The following is a 19421-nucleotide window of genomic DNA, read 5'->3' on the forward strand; positions in this document are numbered from 1 at the left end:
GCATCCCTTGGCCCTCCCTGCAGCCCTCTCCCCCTGCCTCCTTGCTGCTGCTGCACACTTTGCACGGGGGCCCAGCACGGCCCCTCCCTGCCCACCCATGCAGCCCAGGGCTGCTGGCTTCTCCGTCCAGCTGTCCCTGCTCACGCTCACTTCTCCCCACCCACCCAGGTCCGAGTCCCAGGCCCGTGGCACCCCCAGTCGTTGGCTTATCCTGATGCTGAGGTCGGGAATTTGCAGGTCTAAATTCATTTCATCTTCCCAACAAATTGAAGAAGTTAGCACCCTTGTTATATCCACTTTACAGTTGGGAAGACTGAGGCTTCAGAAGGAAAAGAATCTCCGTGTGATCAAGGACCTCGTTTGTCTTAAACATCACTATATCCTTGGCGTACGGTCTGGCACAAAGTAATTACTCAACACATATTGTTGAATTAATTACTAATAGAAATTAGTAATTAGAATATTCCCTAATTATGGGTACTTTTGCCTCCAGGGGCATCTGGCAATGTCCAGAGGCATTTTTGGTTGTCACAAGTAGGGGAGACGGGGTGCTGCTGGTATCTAGTGGGCGAGACTAGAGATGCTGCTAAACGTCCTACAGAGCACAGAACAGCCCCCACAACACAGAATTGGCCAACCCAAAATGTCAGCAGTGCCAACGCAGAGAAATCCTGACTTGAAAGAAAACTAGCCACTTTAGGAAAGAGAAGGGTGCAGGGGATGCAGGAGAATGAGTCTCACCCCGCCCCTCTGGGATCAGGAAGAAAACCTGCACGTGTACATTATCCACGTACATTATCTGTAAATCTCCTAAAGAGCCTAAAAGGCAGAAGTGATCCTTATTTTACCTGCGAGAAATCTGAAGCTCAGAGAGGTTAAGCAACTTGCCCAACATCACCCAGCTACTAGGCGCAGCATCAGGCTTGGAGCCCACATCCTTTTGACTCCCAGGCCCATGCTCTTCCCACATTCCCATTGTGTGGTCCCTGGGCCAGCAGCCACAGCTGGGGCACTGTCATGGCCCAGTCCAGAACCTGCATTTGACAAGACGTGGCATGGTTTATGTTTGAGAAGCCCTGGGGGCCACAGCAGAGCCTTTGACTATTCCTGTTTTCTAACGCTCCTGCACAAAAACTGTCCCTGAAAGACTCGCCCTGATGGAGCAGAGTTGCAGATCCCGGTGGGATATATTAATAATGAGTCTTCAAAACAGAACCCCACTAGACAGAGCCCCCAGCTGGTGATACGTGAGCACTAACGGTGGCATTTTCCTAGCACTCTTGGGGACAAGCCCATAAACGTAATTGGCACCAAGCAATAGAGTTGTCATGGCTTCACCTGGTGCATTAAAGGGAACTGCTTTTATGTCTAAACCACTTGGCCTGAAAATCTTCCTCTAAGTGGAGCCCAGAATTAATCTTGATCCACCATAATTCAAACAATCATCAGATTTTCACTTCCCAGAGTCAAAGTGGGCAGCATCACCATGTTTTATGGCCCCGCTTGAGCCTCTGCAAGTGCTTGTTTGGCAGTGATATTTCAGAATCATCAAACCACCGGGAAGTTCTCCTAGGTAATTAACCCAGGCCATTGGACTTAATTTTTTTTTTTTTACACATTCTAACATTTTCAGAGAAATATGTGGCCCAAAGAGGGGACTTGGTGGTTCAGCTGTAGCTTGCACAGGAAAGATTTGTTAAAACCAACAAATAGTGACACTAGTCCCCAGCGCCTCTCAAACTGCTGTGTACGGGAAACACCTGGGGTCTTGTTGAAATGCCGATTCTGACTCAGGTCCTGGGCAGGCCCGAGGCTGCAGCTTAACAAGCTCCCAGGTGATGCTGGTCCGGGGGTCACACTGAGCAGTGTGGCTGCAGCGTGTCATTCTTGGTTCAGAGCACAAACCCTGGAGTCGGGCAGACCTGGGTTCAAAGCCTGGCTCTGTCACATGCCAGTGATGACCTTGGAGAAGTGACCTAGCCTCTCTGAACCTCAGTGTCCTCACCTGTAAAACGGTAAGACTTTTCCCCTGCCCTTTCTGACCACAATCAATCAATCAAGTTAAGTTAGTGCATGGGTACAAACTTACAATTAAATAGATGAAACAAGTTCTAATGTTCCATAGCAGAGTAGGCTGGCTATAGTTAGCAACAGTATATTGTATACTTCAAAGTAGCCGGAAGAGAGCACTTGAAATGTTACCAACACATAGAAATGATAAGTACTCACGGTGACAGATACCCCACATACCTAACTTAATCATTACACATTCTGTGCATTTAAAAAACACTCTCATGTAACCCATAAATATGTCAAATATGTATAATAAAAGATAAAAATGGTAAAACTTCTTTGGGGGTTATTGTGAAGTTTATACTAGATGATCCATGGAAGCTGTGCCTGGCATTGGGGAGGTTTCAGTAGATTGCAGACATAGTCCTAAGGTAGAGTTTTTTTGGTTTGGGAGCATTTTCAACTTGCACACTGTGGCCTGAGTGATTTATAAGGTTCGATTAGCTAGTACCGTCGCCTGCTGGAGAAATCGTCGTGATGCACAGACCCGAGAGCTTGATTCCCTACCTATATCTATACCCTAGTTACGTAGGGCCAAGGGCTGCCCACCAACTCAGGGCTCCCTTAGTCTAGGTGGGTCCACACACGAGGATTTCACAGCAAACAGAGGCAGATGTGACATCCCACTTCTATCTTAACTCTGCACTGCAGAACACGAACTCCTTTTCTCATTTGAGGAAGCTTTGTCATCCTGCCTAGTCCTTCATTATTAAGGTAAATAAGACTTTTGACACTTGCTAAATATTGACTTTAAGAGAATTAATGTTTTCATGGTTCAACAATTACAATTTCAGCAGTGTTGATAAGTGCTAGGAAGAACGATAAAGCCCTCTGGGGGCTGGAAGAGTGTAAATGAGGGTGGTAGCTACTGCAGGTGAGGTGCTACTGCAGGAGAGATGGGCAAGTCCTGGAGAATGAGGGGCACCAGCTGTGTGGGGTGAATGACCCGGGGAGTGACTGGATGAGTGAACTGAAGCCAGAGCTACCAGGGCTCCTTATTCTGGCCCAACCATTGGTGAAGACAGGTGCAGAGATTGTTCTTGATTTCGGATCTCCCAGCCAGCCCGAGGTCACGCTCTCCTCCTCCCCCCACCGGGGTTCCTCCCTGGGCACCTCGCATCCCTGCCAGCTCCCGGGAGGGCTCTCACCGCGAGGTGGCGCCACAGCCTCGTGAGTTGACAGCCGGATGTGCCAGAAAGGAATCCAGGCCACAGCCATCAGTCCTCTAGGCGACTTGCAGCCACACCAAAGTGTGGGTCCCCAGTGAGTCTTTGGGGGGACCTAACTAACCTGCCATTCATTATACAGTGGCACAAAATCAATTCTGAGAGCCACCAGCATCCAGCTAGCCCCATACCCTAATTCGGATCCAACCCACCTTTACTGAGCACTTAACCCTTGATCTCATTTATCTGCACAACAACGCTCTATCCATTTTAGAGGCAGGTAAGCTAAGGCTCGGCTTATGGAGGCTGTCCAAGGTCACAGGGCTCAGAGGTAGCAAGGGCGAGTCTAAGCCCAGGTCTGTCTTTCCATTGGAAATCCAGTGTTCTTCCCATGCCCTCTGCCCAGGATGGGTGTTGTTTGTCTGAAGGAGACTGAGCAGCCTTGTGGGTTACAGACTGTGCTGTGCCATTGTCCTGGGACCAAAAGGTTTGACATGGCAGGGCTGAGACATGATCACAGCTTTATTCTGCCTTCCTAAGGCATCAGGAACCAATGGACATTAGAGCCATCCAATGTCTTTGGGGAAGAATGTCTAGACCAGCAAGGAGCCCAGCTTCAAAATGGGCTCCATGGGCAGGTGGTAGAGTTTCCAGCTTCAGAGCTCACCAAGAAAAGAGCCTGGAGCCGATGGTTTGGATGCTGGGGCCAGGGACAAGTAGAACTGAGTCTTCTCCTCATACCCCCTTGAGATTTCTCAGAGGCAATAAAGCTTGGTGCTTAAAACGTGGCGCCTTGCATCTGAGCTCAGACCAGCCCTAACACTCACTCCCTGAGCCTCAGAATCCTGGTCCATAAAATGGGCTTGCTACTAGTACTTCTCAAGCTTGCACTTGATAATTCGTGTAAAACATCCAGCATCGGCCAGGCATGGTGGCTCACGCCTATAATCTTAGCACTCTGGGAGGCCGAGGTGGGAGGATTGAGCTCAGGAGTTGGAGACCAGCCTGAGCAAGAGCAAGACCCCATCTCTAAAATAAATAAATTAAATGAAATTAAAAATAAACATCTAGCATCTAGCCCAGCACAGGAGAAACGGTCAATAAATGGTAGCCGCCATCATCATTAATATTATTATCCACTGCCACGTTTCTGTTAACTGCCTGTCTCAGGGGAACGGAAACTCCCCGAGTGGGCGCCTTGCTCAGCAGTTAATGATGGTGAAACAATCGTGCTCACCTAAACACCTCACCTAAGTGTTACTTGACTGACAGCGTGGGTTATTTTGGGGAGAAAAAAAAATCCATCAAGCTCTTGAGTGCCCCATTCCTGAAAGGTTTCCATGACAACACACACCTGGTTTTCCAGGGGGAGGGCGGGCACATGGGGAAGAGTTCAGAACTCAAACCCAGAGACTGGGGGGGCATCCTCCCACTCCTCCTACTTTTCTGGCTGTGTGTGCGCACCCCCGACTCCGTCCCAACCCTGAGCAAGATGCTTTATCTCTTTTAAACCTCACCACAGCCCTTTACAGACGAAGCAACTGAGGCTCAGAGAAGTTAAAACTTGCCCAAGCCCAGTCTGCCAACCACACGCTCTGTAATTTTGGCCCGTTCTGGGTTTCACGTGTCAGACTAGAGGAGTGACGCTGGAGCAGGGTTTCTCTGCCTCAGATGGTTGACACATCGGGATAGCTCTGAAGCGACTGTTCTGTGCTGGCTCCCAGCGGTCCCCAATTGGATAGAGCCCCAGCTGCCCCCTGCGATCATTTGCTGGATCACTCACCCTTTATTATCTGCCCACTGGTATCTCCTGGTGTCACCCCCACCGGTGTGTGCTGCTGCCACTTCCCAAATAAAGAACTCAAACCTCTGTCTCAGGGTCTATTTCTCAAGGAACCCGACTGTAAGATGGTGATTCCGATGATGATCATGGTAATAGCTAATATTTGTTGAGTGCTTATTACAAGCCAAAGACTCCACTGCATGCTACATGCTGTAAGACATTTCTCCCATTTAACACCCATGACAGCCCTGTGATGCAGGCGTTATGATCACTGTCCCCGTTTTACAGATGAGGGGCCAAGGCTCAGAGAGTTTAGTCTGTGTAAAGTCATACTCCTCTTAATTGTCATGGGCAGACTATGACCCCAGATCTCCTTAACTCCAGCGTTTGAGGATATAACTGCTCTGCCATACTGTCTCCTGGTTTCCATCTTCCACTCTCTGTAGGGAGAGAGATGAGGATGAGGGGGAGAAAGGACAGTTGGGTCTGCTGGCCTAGGGACGGGGACTGGGGGAGTTCAATCTCAGTTTGGGTTTTCTCCTCTGTGAAGTTTCAGGAGGGAGTTGCTGGACAGCTCCTTGGGGCCAAGGAAAGGGTGAGATGAGTCAGTTCACTCTGTTGCCCTTTCCATGCAGTGAAGTTGATAAGTATTAATAGAGCACCTACTGCATGCCAAACACTGTCAGAAAGAGTCATCAGAGGTCTCAGAAAGGACATACATGGTTAGCTATTTTCTCCAGCACTGGCAGTGAGAGAGGGAACCACACTCCATCTGACTCCCTGAGATGCCCTTGGCAGGTATTGGCAAGAAGAGTTGGGGTGAACATGAGGGCATCTCCAGCCACAGGACGAAGGAACCAAGGATGTATTAAGCTCCTTCCATATTCTTGGAACTACATACACGTTAACTAATGCAGAGTTTCTCAGCCTCAGCACTATAGACGTTCTGAGGATTGTAATTATTTGTTGTTAGGGGCTGCCCTGTTCATTCGCTGCATCTAGGAAGTCCTGCAGGACACAGGGGTGGCAATAGGGGATAACACAGTTCCTCTGTCAGTTCAATGTGTCCTGAGCTAGAGAGGGAACTTCACTGCCATGGCTCTTCGGGGCTGGCAGCTCTGAAGGTCCCAGCCATCACGATGACAGTGGAACAAAGCCATGATGTGTCTGTGACAGGTCAGATACAGCAGATGCTTTTTGGGCACAGCTCACTTGCTCATGTTATCCCCTTCTTACCAGTTCATTCAGATAAGGAAAGCTGAAGACAGCCCCTGGGTCTTCTAGGAGCCCAACACAAGGGCCAAAATGTGCAGTGCTGGTCACAAGGTAATCCCATATAGAGTCCTTCCTGGCATCTGGGCCTCACATTGAATGTCACACCCTTCAAGATGATCTCCTGACCTTCATGGATAATGATCCCACCCTGATGCTGGGCGTATCATCTTATTCTTCATGCTTAGAGCATGTATTATTAGAACTTAGTCTCCTTATTTACATGTCTGCCTTCTCATACACTGTCTCCGGCATCGGAATGGGAGCTCCTTAGGGCCAAGAACAGCTCGGCACCTGGCACACAGTAGGTGCTAAGTGCATATTCGTTGACTGAATGATTGAGTGAATGGAAAAATCAATAAATGAGTGAATGAATGACCTCTGGTCAACCTTTCACAGTCAAGCAGGTAACATGGTGAAACTAGCACAACAACAGTGTTAATGCACAGGTGCCCACCAGGGACCAGGAACAAACTCCCATTTACCCCCCCAATGACCCACTGTGGTAGATACTTTTTTCTTTATCGGGATAAAATACACATGACACAAAATCAGCCATTTTAACCATTTCAAAGTGTACAATTCAGTGGCATTAATCACATTCACACTATTATACGACCATTACCACTCTCTAGTTCCAGAACGTTTTCATCACCCCTAAAGGAAGCCCCCTACCTGCTAAGCAGTCACTCCCCATTCCCCACCAATCCCAGCCTGTGGCAATCATTAATCTGATTTCTGTTTCTGTGGATTTGCCTACTTTGACTATTTCGTATAAATATAGTATGTGGTCTTTTGGGGATTCATCCATGTTATAGCTTGTATCAGTCATTCCTTTTTGTGGCTGAATGATATTCTCTTGTGTGGATGGACCATAATTCGGTTATCTATTCATCGGTTGGATATTTGGGCTATTTCCACCTTTTGGCTATAGTGAATAATGCTGCTATGAATGCTCGTATAATAAGGTTTTGTCTGAACACCTGTTTTTCATTCTTTTACATAGGCACCTAGGAGTAGAAGTGGTGGGTCTTAAGGTAATTCTGGGTTTAACTTGTTGAGGAAATGCCAGACTGTTTTCCACAGTGACGGCACGATTTTACAGCCCGTTCCCCACCCCACTGCAATGTATATGAAGGTTCCAACGTCTCCACGTCCTCACCAACACTCGTTATTTTCTATTTTTTGATTATGGCCATCCTAGAGAGTGTGAAGTAGTATCTCATGTAGTTTTGATTTGCATTTCCCTAATGACCAATGATGTTGGACATCTTTTCATGTGCTTATTGGCCACTTGTATATCTTTGGAGAAATGCCTATTCAAGTCCTTTGCCCATTTTTGAATTGCGTTGTGTTTTTGTTGTTTGGCTGGAAGGGTTCTTTATATCTTCTGGATACTAGACTCTTATCAGATATGCTTTGCAAATATATTCCCCCATTCTGTGGGTTGTCTTTTCACTTTCTTGATAGTGTCCTTTTATACACAATAAGTTTTTATTTTTTTTTTATTTTATTTTTTTTTTTTTGAGACAGAGTCTCACTTTGTTACCCGGGCTAGAGTGAGTGCCGTGGCATCAGCCTAGCTCACAGCAACCTCAAACTCCTGGGCTTAAGCGATCCTACTGCCTCAGCCTCCCGAGTAGCTGGGACTACAGGCATGAGCCACCATGCCCGGCTAATTTTTTTGTATATATATTTTTAGTTGGCCAGATAATTTCTTTCTATTTTTAGTAGAGACGAGGTCTCACTCTTGCTCAGGCTGGTCTCGAACTCCCGACCTCGAGCGATCCACTCGCCTCGGCCTCCCAGAGCTAGGATTACAGGCGTGAGCCACCGCGCCCGGCCCACAATAAGTTTTTAATTATGATAAATTCCCATGTATCTATTTTTCTTCTGTTGCTTGTGCTTTTTGTGTCCTATTTAAGAAACCATTGCCAAACCCAAAGTCATAAATATTTATCCCTATGTTTTCTTCTAAGAATTTTATAGTTTTAGGTATTATATTTAGGTCTTTGATCCATTATGAGTTAATTTTTGCATATGGTATTAAGTTAAGGGTCCAACCTCATTCTTTTCCATATGGACATTTTGGTAGGTACTTAAATGATCAAGTTTGCAGATAAGAACACAGACTGACGGTGGGTAAATGACTTGTCCAACACCACGTGGCCACTGGGAGGTGGAGCTGGAATTCAGTATCAGGTCCAACTCCCAGCTCGTCCCCTTCCCACCACACCCAAATGCACTTTATTATTTTGTGAGCAGGGGATGTGGAAAGCACAGGCCTAGGAAATAAGACATGGGATCCAGTCTGGCTCTGGACAATCTCTTCCTCCTCTCTGGGCCTCAGTCTCCTCTTCTGCAGAATGGGCTGCTGATTTCTAAGAGTCTTTCGTGTTCTGGCCGCTGACACCCTCGTGCTCCACTGCCTTCATTTTCATTTCTCCTCTCAGGAGTGCAGTGCGGGCCCTCCCAGCTAGAGCTGCTCTTCTGGAAGGAGCCCCATTACAGGCCCAGTGCATGGGCGAGGCCTCATCCCAGGCCTCAGCCAGCCTCTGGACAACACTGCCAGCATCCCCGGGCAGACACCTGCAGCCCCAAGCAACCCCACAGGAAAACTGTAAAACGTAGAAAATGCAAGCTAACGTGAAAAGGGCTTTCCCCACCTGCTGACAGTTTTCTTCACAAGTGTCACAATGAAGCTATTTGAGAATCAGCTTGCAAAGCACTTGGCTCTAAATATCCCTCTTTCGTCCCTCCTTAACCAGAAAGAAAGCAGTGCCACCCCTCCCCTAGGAGTGCCCAGAACCAGGCCTGACCCACAGTGGGTGCACAATACCTAGTTGAATGAATGAATGAACAGATGAATGAAGATGGCTCCACACACTTCTGATTTCCCTCGATTGCCTTAGACCAGGGCATGGCAAATTTTTCTGAAAATATTTTTGGCTTTGCAGGCCACACAGTCTCTGTCACAACTGCTCAGCTCTGCCATTGTAGCACAAAGACAGCCATAGATGATATATAAATAAGTGGGCCCAGCTGTGTTCCAATAAAACTTTATTGACACACAGTGAAATTTGAATTTCATATAATTTTTGTGTGTCACAAAATATTAATCTTCTTTTGATTTTTTTCAACCATTTAAAATGTAAAACTCATTCTTATAGCTCACAGTCATACAAAAACAGATGGTGGGCTGTATTTGGCCCCTGGGTTATAGTTTGCCAACCTTTGGCTTAGACTTTTGCTTTTTGGTTTTTCATTTTATGTATTTTTTTCTTAGTGCAGGAATGATATACATTCATTATAGAATAATTAGAAATGAGTGGCACGCAAATAAAGTAAAATTGAAATCACCCATAATTTCAATACACAAAGGTAATTGTTTCTACTAATGGACACGTAATTTTAACTCTATATCACTGCTATTCAATATGCTAGTCATTAGCAACATGACTATTAAACTTAAAATTAAAATTAGATACAATTAAACATTCAGGTCTTTGGTTGACTGGTCATTTCAAGTGTTCAACACCTACATGTGGCTACTGGCTACCATATTGGACAGCACAGATATAGAACATGATCACCACCACAGAAGGTTCTATTGGACAGCATTGATCTATCTATATCTGTTTATATAGATTTAACCAAAAAAATAGGACAATACCAAATAGATGGTTTTTGTGACTATCTTTGTTCATGTAACATTTTGGGATGACATTTCTGTACCATTCAATAATTGACACTTACACTTTTCTTCAACTTATTTTTTCAGTCCAATCCCTGCTTGGGCATATTGTTCAATTTCATGCAACCATTTCCTTTCTGAGTCCTTGTTTACTTTTATTTCCATTTTTTCACTGTGATAAGCAAAATGACAGTAAACTACTTTATTATTAAACCTTTGTACCTTTCATTGTTTTAAGATAAGTTCACAGAGGTTGGATTGCTAGGTTAAAGGGTAACCTCACTTTCAAGATTAGATATTTTTAATAGGAATATCCAGTCTCTCTCTAGAAAGGCTATGATCATAGCCCCATCAGCAGTACATAAAATTGTGCACTTCCTTGAAACTTCTGCAAATAATAGTAAATACAGTAATAAAAACGAGGCCATTCTGGTAGATGAAATTCGTCCATCTCTTTGTTTTAACTTGCCTTTCCTTGACAAAGCGTCGTCTCTCACGTTTATTAGCCATTTTATTTCTTTGGTCGGATCAAGGGCAATAAAGAGATTATCTTCATGGCTTAGGTTTTAAGGGAAAATTGCTAGATTTTCAACACAGGCCCCATAAAGTTCTTCAAGCAAGGTGATAGGATTAACATACCAGAGAGACTGGCGAAACTGTCTCAGTTTCAGCAGGTCAGTGGATCAGTTATACTTTCTGTCTGTTCTTTTGAATTATTCTTATTGATAGTGTTTTTTTGGAGGGTACCTACAGTCAGAGATCACACTAGGAGGTGGGTGTTTGGCAGTTTTTAAATGCATCCATTTGTTTACTTTATATTCACCTTGGTTCCTTAATTCCTGGGACTACAGTCCTCCTTGTCTGATCAGAGACAGGGCAGACTGGACTCCTGGAGAGCAGAAGGGAGGACCTCAGGGTTCTGCAAGATTCCAGCAGACCAAGGAAACAGTTATTGGTGATCCAGGCAGAGTGGGAAGAACCAAGTTGGATTCTTTCTTGGCCTTTTAAGGTCTGGAATCTTTGTTCATCCATTCATTATGAACACTTGTTGATCCCATGTTGTCCTGATGGGCAGGTTTTTGTGTCTTTGATTTTACCTTGGAATGATTGCATCCTCTTTCCACAATACCTTTAGAAAGCTGTGGGGGCTGTCAATCAATCACACCTTCAAGTTTTCATGCAGCATTTCATACAATTGTATAAAGGCAACTTATCACATCTGGGGTCTCCTTTACCCCCGCGAAGGAGGTACAGTAACTACTGTCCCTATCTGCTATTGAGGAAATCAGGATCAGGGAGGAAAAGCGACCTGTCCTAGGGCATGCAGAAGGAGCCAATACTTGACTCTAGTCCAGCACTCTTTGTCTTTAGGGGCCTGGGGGGAAGGCGGCGGTCATCGCATGGCAGCTGGGGGGGCTGAGACCGAGGCCCCGAGCACCACCGGCATTGGGGGAGGGCACGATGCTCCTTCCCTCTCTTTCAAACGGAACCTTTCTGACTCAGTCTCTAGGGTTCCAGAGACCGGATCCGAGGCGCAGGGTAGGGGTGACCGGCCGCACTTGCCTGCAGCACCGAGGGTCTAAAAAAAGGGGCGGCGGGTTCATAAAGATCCAGGTTAAATCAACCTATAGAGGTGCCCCCCATCCCTGTAGGGATGGGATCCCACCCCTCCCCCATCAAACTTGGTGAGGGTCCTCGGCCGCCTCCTCCACAGCCCCCGCCCTCCTCCCGGCCCCCAGGCCAGCCCACCGGGCCGGGGCTCCGCCGCCCCCCGGGCTGGACTCTGCCCCCGCCCCGCCTCCCCCTCCCTCCCGGGGGCGGTGGCCCGTGGCGGGCGTTCCCATTGGCTGCGGCGCGAGCGAGGGCGGGGGCCGGCGGCGCTGATTGGCCGGGGCGGCTCGGCGGAGCCGCGGAGTCCGGCGAGTCGCTGGGGGAGCCGGGCAGACGCCGCGCGCAGCCGGAGCCCGGCGCGAGGATCCTGCAGGTCGGAGCCCGGCGGGTCGCAGCCACAGATCTCAGCCACAGATCCGAGCCGTAGATCGGAGCCAGAGCCTAGAGGTAAGGGCGAGGCGCCGGGTCGCGTAGGGTAGGCCCTTTCCAGGGGAGCAGAGATGGGGTCCTTCTGCCCTGCCCCCAGGGAGCAGAAACGGAGCATCTTCCCCCAGAAGGGGAGCCCTCATCCTCCCAAGACGCGGGTCCCCTCCTGGGAAAGGAAGCATCTCCCAGCCCTCAGCAAAATAGCTGTTTTACCTTCAGAAATGGGGCCCTCCTCCTGCCCCCAGCTCTAGAGATAGAGTTCCGCTCCCTGATTCACCCCTTGAAATAGACTGTGGTCCCCAAGAACCTCCTCGTCCCTTTGGAGACTGAGGCCCCTTCCCCATCCCTAAAAAACTAAGTTTGGATTTCTTCCTTGCCCCCCATGGAAAATGGAAATTCTGAGAAGTAACCTCCCCCTACACACAATAAGCCAAGGAAATCCTGGAGCAGACACTCTGCAAGTCCCCCTCCCACCCCACATGGACCCCAGAAACTGGGCTCTGGAGATAGAGAGTTCCCCCTGTCTCTGCCAGAGACCCTTCTCTACCCATAAGGCAAGGTTGCCTCTGACACCACCACACTAAAGACTTTGGGGGATTTTCTCTCTTCCTCTAAAGATGTAAGACCAGGGGCTTTCAAACTCAGGAACAGGGCAAGGGTATAGCCACCCATCCAAGTCATCCACCTCCCTCCACTCCTCTGTAACCCTCTCACCGAAATCCCATCCTGCTTACACCCCTATGCCCACCACTCCCACCCCTCCCAATCCCCCTCTGTACCACCTCCACCCCACTCTACTCGCACACCTGGCTGCCCCACCTAATTCCATCTCACGTTCCTCACCCACCCTGGCCAGAGGTAAGACCAGAGGAAGTTTAGTAAGATTTAGTAAGACTGGTGCTCTTAGAACTGGGATCCCAGGCCTAGGACCCTTCCAGGTACCTCCAAACTCTGACAGAAGAGATGGTCTCTGAGGCAGCAGGACCAGTGGGGATGCTCCCACCCGCACCACTCACACAAAGGGCCCTGTCCAGCGTACCCCCCCTTGAGGCAGTCTGAGGGAGGGGCTGCTGGCCCTCTCCCCATGTGCTCCCTGGGTCGCTGCCCACCCCCCAAATCTCCTGTGGGCATTGCTTGGTGGAACCCCCTGGGCATTTGGCCAAGAGAGATGGGTGCTGCTGGGCCCGTCCCTCAGGCTGGGGACAGTGTTGGCTTTGCTGCTTTAATGAAGCTGAATGGACTGGATGTTGGTGACCTGAGGGAGGTTGGGGGCAGCTCTTCTCTGGTGGGCCAGGTTTGGGGTCAGAGGGCAAGGGAGAGGGAAACAGTGAGTTTTGCCTTGTTATTTGGCAGCGGGTGCTGCGGCATGGAGTATGGAGAAATGTGTTTCCTGGAGGCCCAAAGAGGTCGGCCCCTGGGAGAGGTAAATGGCCCAGTCTAGAGTCCTCAGACCTAAAAGGGCTTCTAGATTAAAGAACCTGCCCCTTCCTTTGATAGTTAAACAAACAGAGGCACAAGGAGGGGAAGAGATTTGCTCAAGGTCACCGAGCTCGTGGGTGACAAAGCCCACCACAACTCCTCCAGGGCCTGCAGGGTACCAGGATCTCAGGCACTAGCTCCAGGCCTCACATTTACAATGGGTACTGCTGGTCCCCAGGTCTGCTCTTGTCAGAGGAAGCGCCTAGGCTCTGCGAAGGTCATGCAGCTAGGAAGGGGCACAGCTGGAACTCAGCGCTGTCCCCACCAGGCTGCCTCGTGGAATCCATTCCTGGGAGTCTGCACTACCCTGCTTACCCCGTGTGGTCTGGTGTTGAGCCCAATGCCAAATCTAGGCTTGCCAAAATTCAGATTGACCCAGTAGCTAATAAGATCAGTTGAAATAGGCTGGAGTGGAGACTACTGCAGGGACCCCAGTTGCATAGCTGGGTTTGCTCCAAGAACTTTGGACAGGCCCTGAGGCACTCATATCCCTTCCTTCCAGGGTCCCTTCCCCCTGGGTCCCTGCCCGTTCCCTCAGACTCCCAGCTCCCTGCAGCATCTTCTCCCCGCTCAGAGCCCTGCATCTTTTCCTGGGGCATTGCGTGGGAAAGGTGCTGAAACCCTGCCAGATTCCCTGGGATCACCCAGCTGAGCAGCAGGGACCAGGTCCCTACACATGGGACAGTCTGAGGTAGGGGCTCTGCCCTCTCTAGCCCCTGCCCAGTTCCCAGCTAAAGGATTGGCTGGCGTGCTCCAACGTAAAGTCCAGAGCAAAGTGCAGGTGCCAAGGTGTAAAAGTTCAGAGGGTGAGTAGAACCATAGTGGAGGGGTTGAGAGATCGGTACGTGGAAACTTCTTATCTGGGTCTAGAGCCCAAATCTGCCACTTAACGTGTGATCCTGGGGAAATTATTAACCTCTCTGTGTCTTGTCTTCAGGGTAAAATAAAAGAGTTAATCCTGATAAAGTGTAGCACACAGCAAATGAGTGGAAGCAATGATTACTATGACAGATGGCAAAGTCATAAAACCTCTAAAACTGAGGGGTGGAGGAGCTTATTAGGGTTTTAGGCAAAACTTGTAACCTGTGCTGTAGATAGTCTGCCAGGGCTAAGGTGCTTGGAAACAAGGTGATGGCTTCCCAGACAGTGCCATATGCAGAAGGGACCACAGACACTAAAGTCAGATGGAGCCGAGAGCTATGGCTTCCCAGGGAGCCTCAGGCAGGTCATTCACCTCTCTGAGCCTCAGTTCCTCATCTTTGAGCGGGGTTGTGGGAGGTGAGCATCAGAGATAGGACTAGATCAGGGGTTCTCATCCCCGGCACTGATATTTGGACCAGATCATTCTTTGTTGTGGGGGGTTGTTCCTGTGTATTGTAGGATGTGTAGCAGCATCCCTGGCCTCTACCCACTAGAAGCCAGAAGCACCCCTACACTATGAGTTGTGTCCCTCAGAAATGTCTCCAGACATTGCCAAATGTCCCCCGAGGAGCAAAATCACCCTCCCCGCCCCCCATTGAGAGCTGCTGGTCCAATATATGGCCTTAAACATGGCGTATGCTTGATATAAAACAGCTTCCTTCTTGCACAAGCTCATTTTTCTGCTTTCTACATGATGAGGGGTGGGGGAGAATGTGTCCAGCTACAGAGTCTCTCAATGTTAATGACAATTTTAACTCCTCACATTTACATAGGACTTTACCATCTCCAAAGTACTGTTAATGTCTATTATACCATTTCCCATTTTACAGATAAGTAAACTAAGGCTCGTAGAGGTTGAGAGACTTGCCTAAGAGCATCACCCCACTAGAGGTCAAAGAAACATCCATGCCAGAAATAGTTTTAGAATCAACCTAGCTCTGGAGGCTTCTTCCTTCAGATTATTTGGCAGTCACTGCACACCCTTTGGCCCAGCAATCTCACTTAGAAGATGCACCTCCTTCCGCAATGCTCACTCATGCACGCAGATAACACAAGAATGTCCACTGCAGGGCTTTGAAATACCAGGATGGGAAGGGGTGACAGTGCAGTGTGTTTGTGACTCATGGGAAAGTGAGCAATCTTTGGAAGAATGAGGTAGATCAACATTGCTGACCTGGAAAGTTCTTCAAGGCATATTACTTAGTGAAAAAGATAAAGTCACAGGGTCATTATAAAGAGTATGATCCCATTTCAAAAACCAAAAGATAGATGTAAACATGGAAATGGATAGTTAGGGAGGAACCTACATAATACATGTGTAAGAATATGTTCATGGAGGAAGAAGAAAAGAAATCCCACACCAGCTTCCCGTGCATTAAAAACAAGCAAAGTACAGCCCATGGAGGTTAAGAGACTTGCTCACAAGCAGGAGTTACCAGTGGTGGAAACTCAACTGTGAGCTCCCTGAGAGGTCTGGGGTCGAGGTGGGCCTTGACATCAGACTGACCTCAGCAGAACTGGGTTTCCACCAGCGTGACAACCTCAGGCCAGCCACTTTATCTCTCTCTGCTCATTTCTCCATCTTTTTTTCCTCTTTGAGTCACCTGTTACCTGTCACCTGACACCTGAGTAGAGTGCCATGGCATCAGCCTAGCTCACAGCAACTTCCAACTCCTGGGCCCAAGCAATCCTCCTGCCTCAGCCTCCCGAGTAGCTGGGACTACAAGCTCATGCCACCACGCCCGGCTAATTTTTCTATTTTTAGTAGAAATGGGTTCTCACTCTTGCTCAGGCTGGTGTCGAACTCCTGAGCTCAAGCGATCCTCCCACCTCGGCCTCCCAGAGTGCTAGGATTACAGGCATGAGCCACTGTGCCCGGCTTGAATATTTCATATAAATGGAATCATGCAATATGTGGCCTATTGCATCTGGCTTCTCCACGTTGTAGCATGTATCAGTGTGACATTCCTTTTATGGCTGAATAATATTGTTGTATGGTTAGACCACAGTTTGTTTACCCATTCTTCAGTTGATGCACACTTGAGTTGTTTCCACCTTTGGGTTATACGTGTGCACAAGTTTTGGTTTGAAGATCTATTGTCAATTCTTTTGGGGATATGCCCAGGAGTGGAACTGACAGAGCCTGTGGTAACTCTTGTTTAGCTTTTTACAAAAAGGAACTGCCACACTGTTTTCCACACTGTTTGACATTCCCACCAGCCGTGTGTGAGGGTTCTAATGTTTCCTCACCAACTTGTTATTTTCCATTTTCTGGTTATTGCTATTATGGTCATTCTAGCAAGCGTGAAGTGATCTCATTGTGCTTTCAATTTGCATTCCCCTAATGACTAATGATGTTGAGCATCTTGTGTGTTTGCTGGCCATTTGTGTGTCAGCTTTGGAGAAATATACACTGAAGTTCTTTGCCCATCTTTGAATTAGGCTGTCTTTTTGTTGTAAGAGATCTTTATATGCACAAGTATATTTTTGTGTCACCATTTCCTCATCCATTTAAATATTTGCTCAGCTCCTGTGGGTCAGGCACTGTCTTGTGACCTTGGGATACCAAGGTGACAATATAGTTCCTGCCCTCAAGGAACTCAGAGTCCACTGCAATGTTTCTCACCCACAACACTGTTGACATTGTGTGTGTGCCAGGGGCTGTCCTGGGCATTATTGGATGTTTAGCAGCATCTCTGACCTCTGCCCCACTAGATGCTAGTAGCATACCTGCCTCCAAGTTGTGACACCCGAAAATGTCTCCAAACATTGTAAAATGTCCCCTTGTGGGCAAAACTGACCCTGGTTGAGAATCACTGGTATAGAGGCTAAGACACACCTGTGTAGCTACAGTTTCAGTAAGATCTCTTGTGCCCAACAGGGTACACAGTAGGCATTCAGGACGTATTTGTTGGATGTCAGATGCATCCGGGGGGAGGGGGACAGACACAACCTCTTTTTGGTTGGATAGATTGATGGAGGTGTGTATGAAAGAATGGACAAATAAATGAATGCAACTTACAAACTACCATGGGAAAACAAAACACTATTCTTCTACGTGGAATATTCAACATCTTTACCTCTTCCTAGCACAGTGGTTTTCAAACTTTAGCATCAGAATCCCATGGAGAGCTTGTTAAAACACAGACTGCCCCACCCCACACCCCACCAGAATCCAGTAGAATCACCAGCCTGGCACAATGTGCTCCCAATGCTATTTCCATGTTCTCTGGGAATCCTGAACCTGCCCCCTACTCACCCGCCCCCACCTGTCCATTCTGAGAGATCCCATAACCTTAACTACCAGCATCTCCCTTTTGGGTGCTAATATCTATTGCCTGGGATATCAGCAACAGGGTAGAAATCCGTCCCTCATCCACACTGGGAATTCCTTCAAAGCTGGGACCCGCTGTGTCCTAGTACCTTCCTGCTAAAAGTGTGGCCCAATCACCAGCAGCATTGCACCATCTGGGAGCTGGTTAGAAATGCAGAATCTTGGGCCCCACCCACTTACGGAAGGTGAATCTGCATTTTAACAATATCCCCAGGGCGATTTGTGTGCATATGAAAGTTCGAGAAGTCTGTCCTAGGACAACTATGATTCCCATACTCAGACCTAAGCCCTGGGGAGCTTTGCTTCTGAGTTACATTGACAGGCATCTATTACAATGTAAATGGTATCTGAGCGGGAGCATCACTTGGGCATCATTGTCCATTCATATCTTTGCCTGATGTTCTTTATCTCTTGGAATGTCTAAGCTGACCTTGCTTTACCAGTGGGAAGATGGAGATCCAGGGGGCAGTGCCTTGCTCAAGGTCACACGATGACCATGAAGCAGAGAGAGATGGCTCTCCATTCCTGAGAGGGGAATGGGATCCAAGGAGTTGAGATGCCATAGCAGCGATCCCTGAATTCATGAGGGGAGGACAGCATTCGGAGGCTGCTAGGTGTGTCTTCTGAAAGCGGAGAAATGGGGGATGATTTAAATGGTGCAAGAATAAGAACTTAAAGTTGCATTTTTTCAGTTGTTTAACAAATATTTATTGGGTACTTACTAGATGCCAGACATGGTTATCTGGTAAGGAAGGGCCTCCCTCTGGGTGGCTTATCTGTAGTGGGCAGAGGTAGCATCTGACATTTATTTGTTAATGAATGTGTTCATTTATGGCATGATTTCCTTGGTACTGTGTTGAGTGCAGCACTAGAGGTGTGTGTGTGTGATGGGGGAGAGAGAAGGGCTCAGCTGTGGCACCAGAGCATCTTCCAGGCTAGCTGTGGGAAGACAGCCCCATAAACGACAACCATGCAGTGAGGACAGTGGAGGGGAAGGGTGGGAGTGAATTGATGTTCAAGCTCAAAGTAGAAAGAGGTTACCAGTCCCTGTTCCTGGGGATTCTGGGGAAGAAATTTCAGAAGGAAAAGGCAGGGAAAGGAGAAGGATTTTCTAGGCAGAGAGAGTATCATGAAGGGGCCCAGAGAGTTTATAGAAAACTGTTGAAATCTTCAGGAAAAAAAAGGCAAGAGGATTAAAATGAAGATTCCTAACAGACACAAAAACAAGCACTTGTTAAAGATTTTATTAAGCTCATTCAATGAGGGAACCAGGCAGATGTGAGAACCAGTTCAGAGAAAAAGTCAAATAAAGCACAAATATGTGTGGCGTAAAGGAATGTTGAAATGAATTGCAATCAGAGGCAAACATGGTTGGACGAGATCCTTTTGAGGTCTCTACCCAGCTCTGAAAGTTTCTGATTTGAGGTTCCCAGTTGCCACCGGCACTTTGCTAAAAGAGGGGCTCGTGTTCCGGTGGTTTGATGGAGTTGGCTGTGATGGGTGCACTTCTAAGGCTGAGATGTATGTCCTGGGTTAACCTCAGATATCAGTCCTGGGCTCTGTCCAGCCAGAGAAGGAAGCACTGTCTCTTCTGTCCAGCAGGGAAAGGAAAGTGGGCCACCACATCTTGACACCTGCATTCCAGTTTGGGGACCACGGAGA

General features: G+C 47.9%; 2 protein-coding genes across 8 annotated transcripts in view; one reads left to right on the forward strand and one right to left on the reverse strand.

Moving 5' to 3' along the window:
* Window positions 1–19421, reverse strand: part of TMEM186 (transmembrane protein 186) — a 108046-nt gene that overhangs the window by 29432 nt on the left and 59193 nt on the right. The window lies entirely within an intron of this gene.
* ABAT (4-aminobutyrate aminotransferase) overlaps window positions 11947–19421 on the forward strand; it is a 53016-nt gene continuing 45541 nt past the window's right edge. The window contains exon 1 of the mRNA XM_045542552.1: window positions 11947–12046. The gene's annotated coding sequence lies outside the window, so the exon portion shown is untranslated. The remainder of the gene's footprint in view (window positions 12047–19421) is intronic.

The sequence above is a fragment of the Lemur catta genome, chromosome 2, assembly GCF_020740605.2.
Source record: "Lemur catta isolate mLemCat1 chromosome 2, mLemCat1.pri, whole genome shotgun sequence".
Taxonomy (NCBI): domain Eukaryota; kingdom Metazoa; phylum Chordata; class Mammalia; order Primates; family Lemuridae; genus Lemur; species Lemur catta.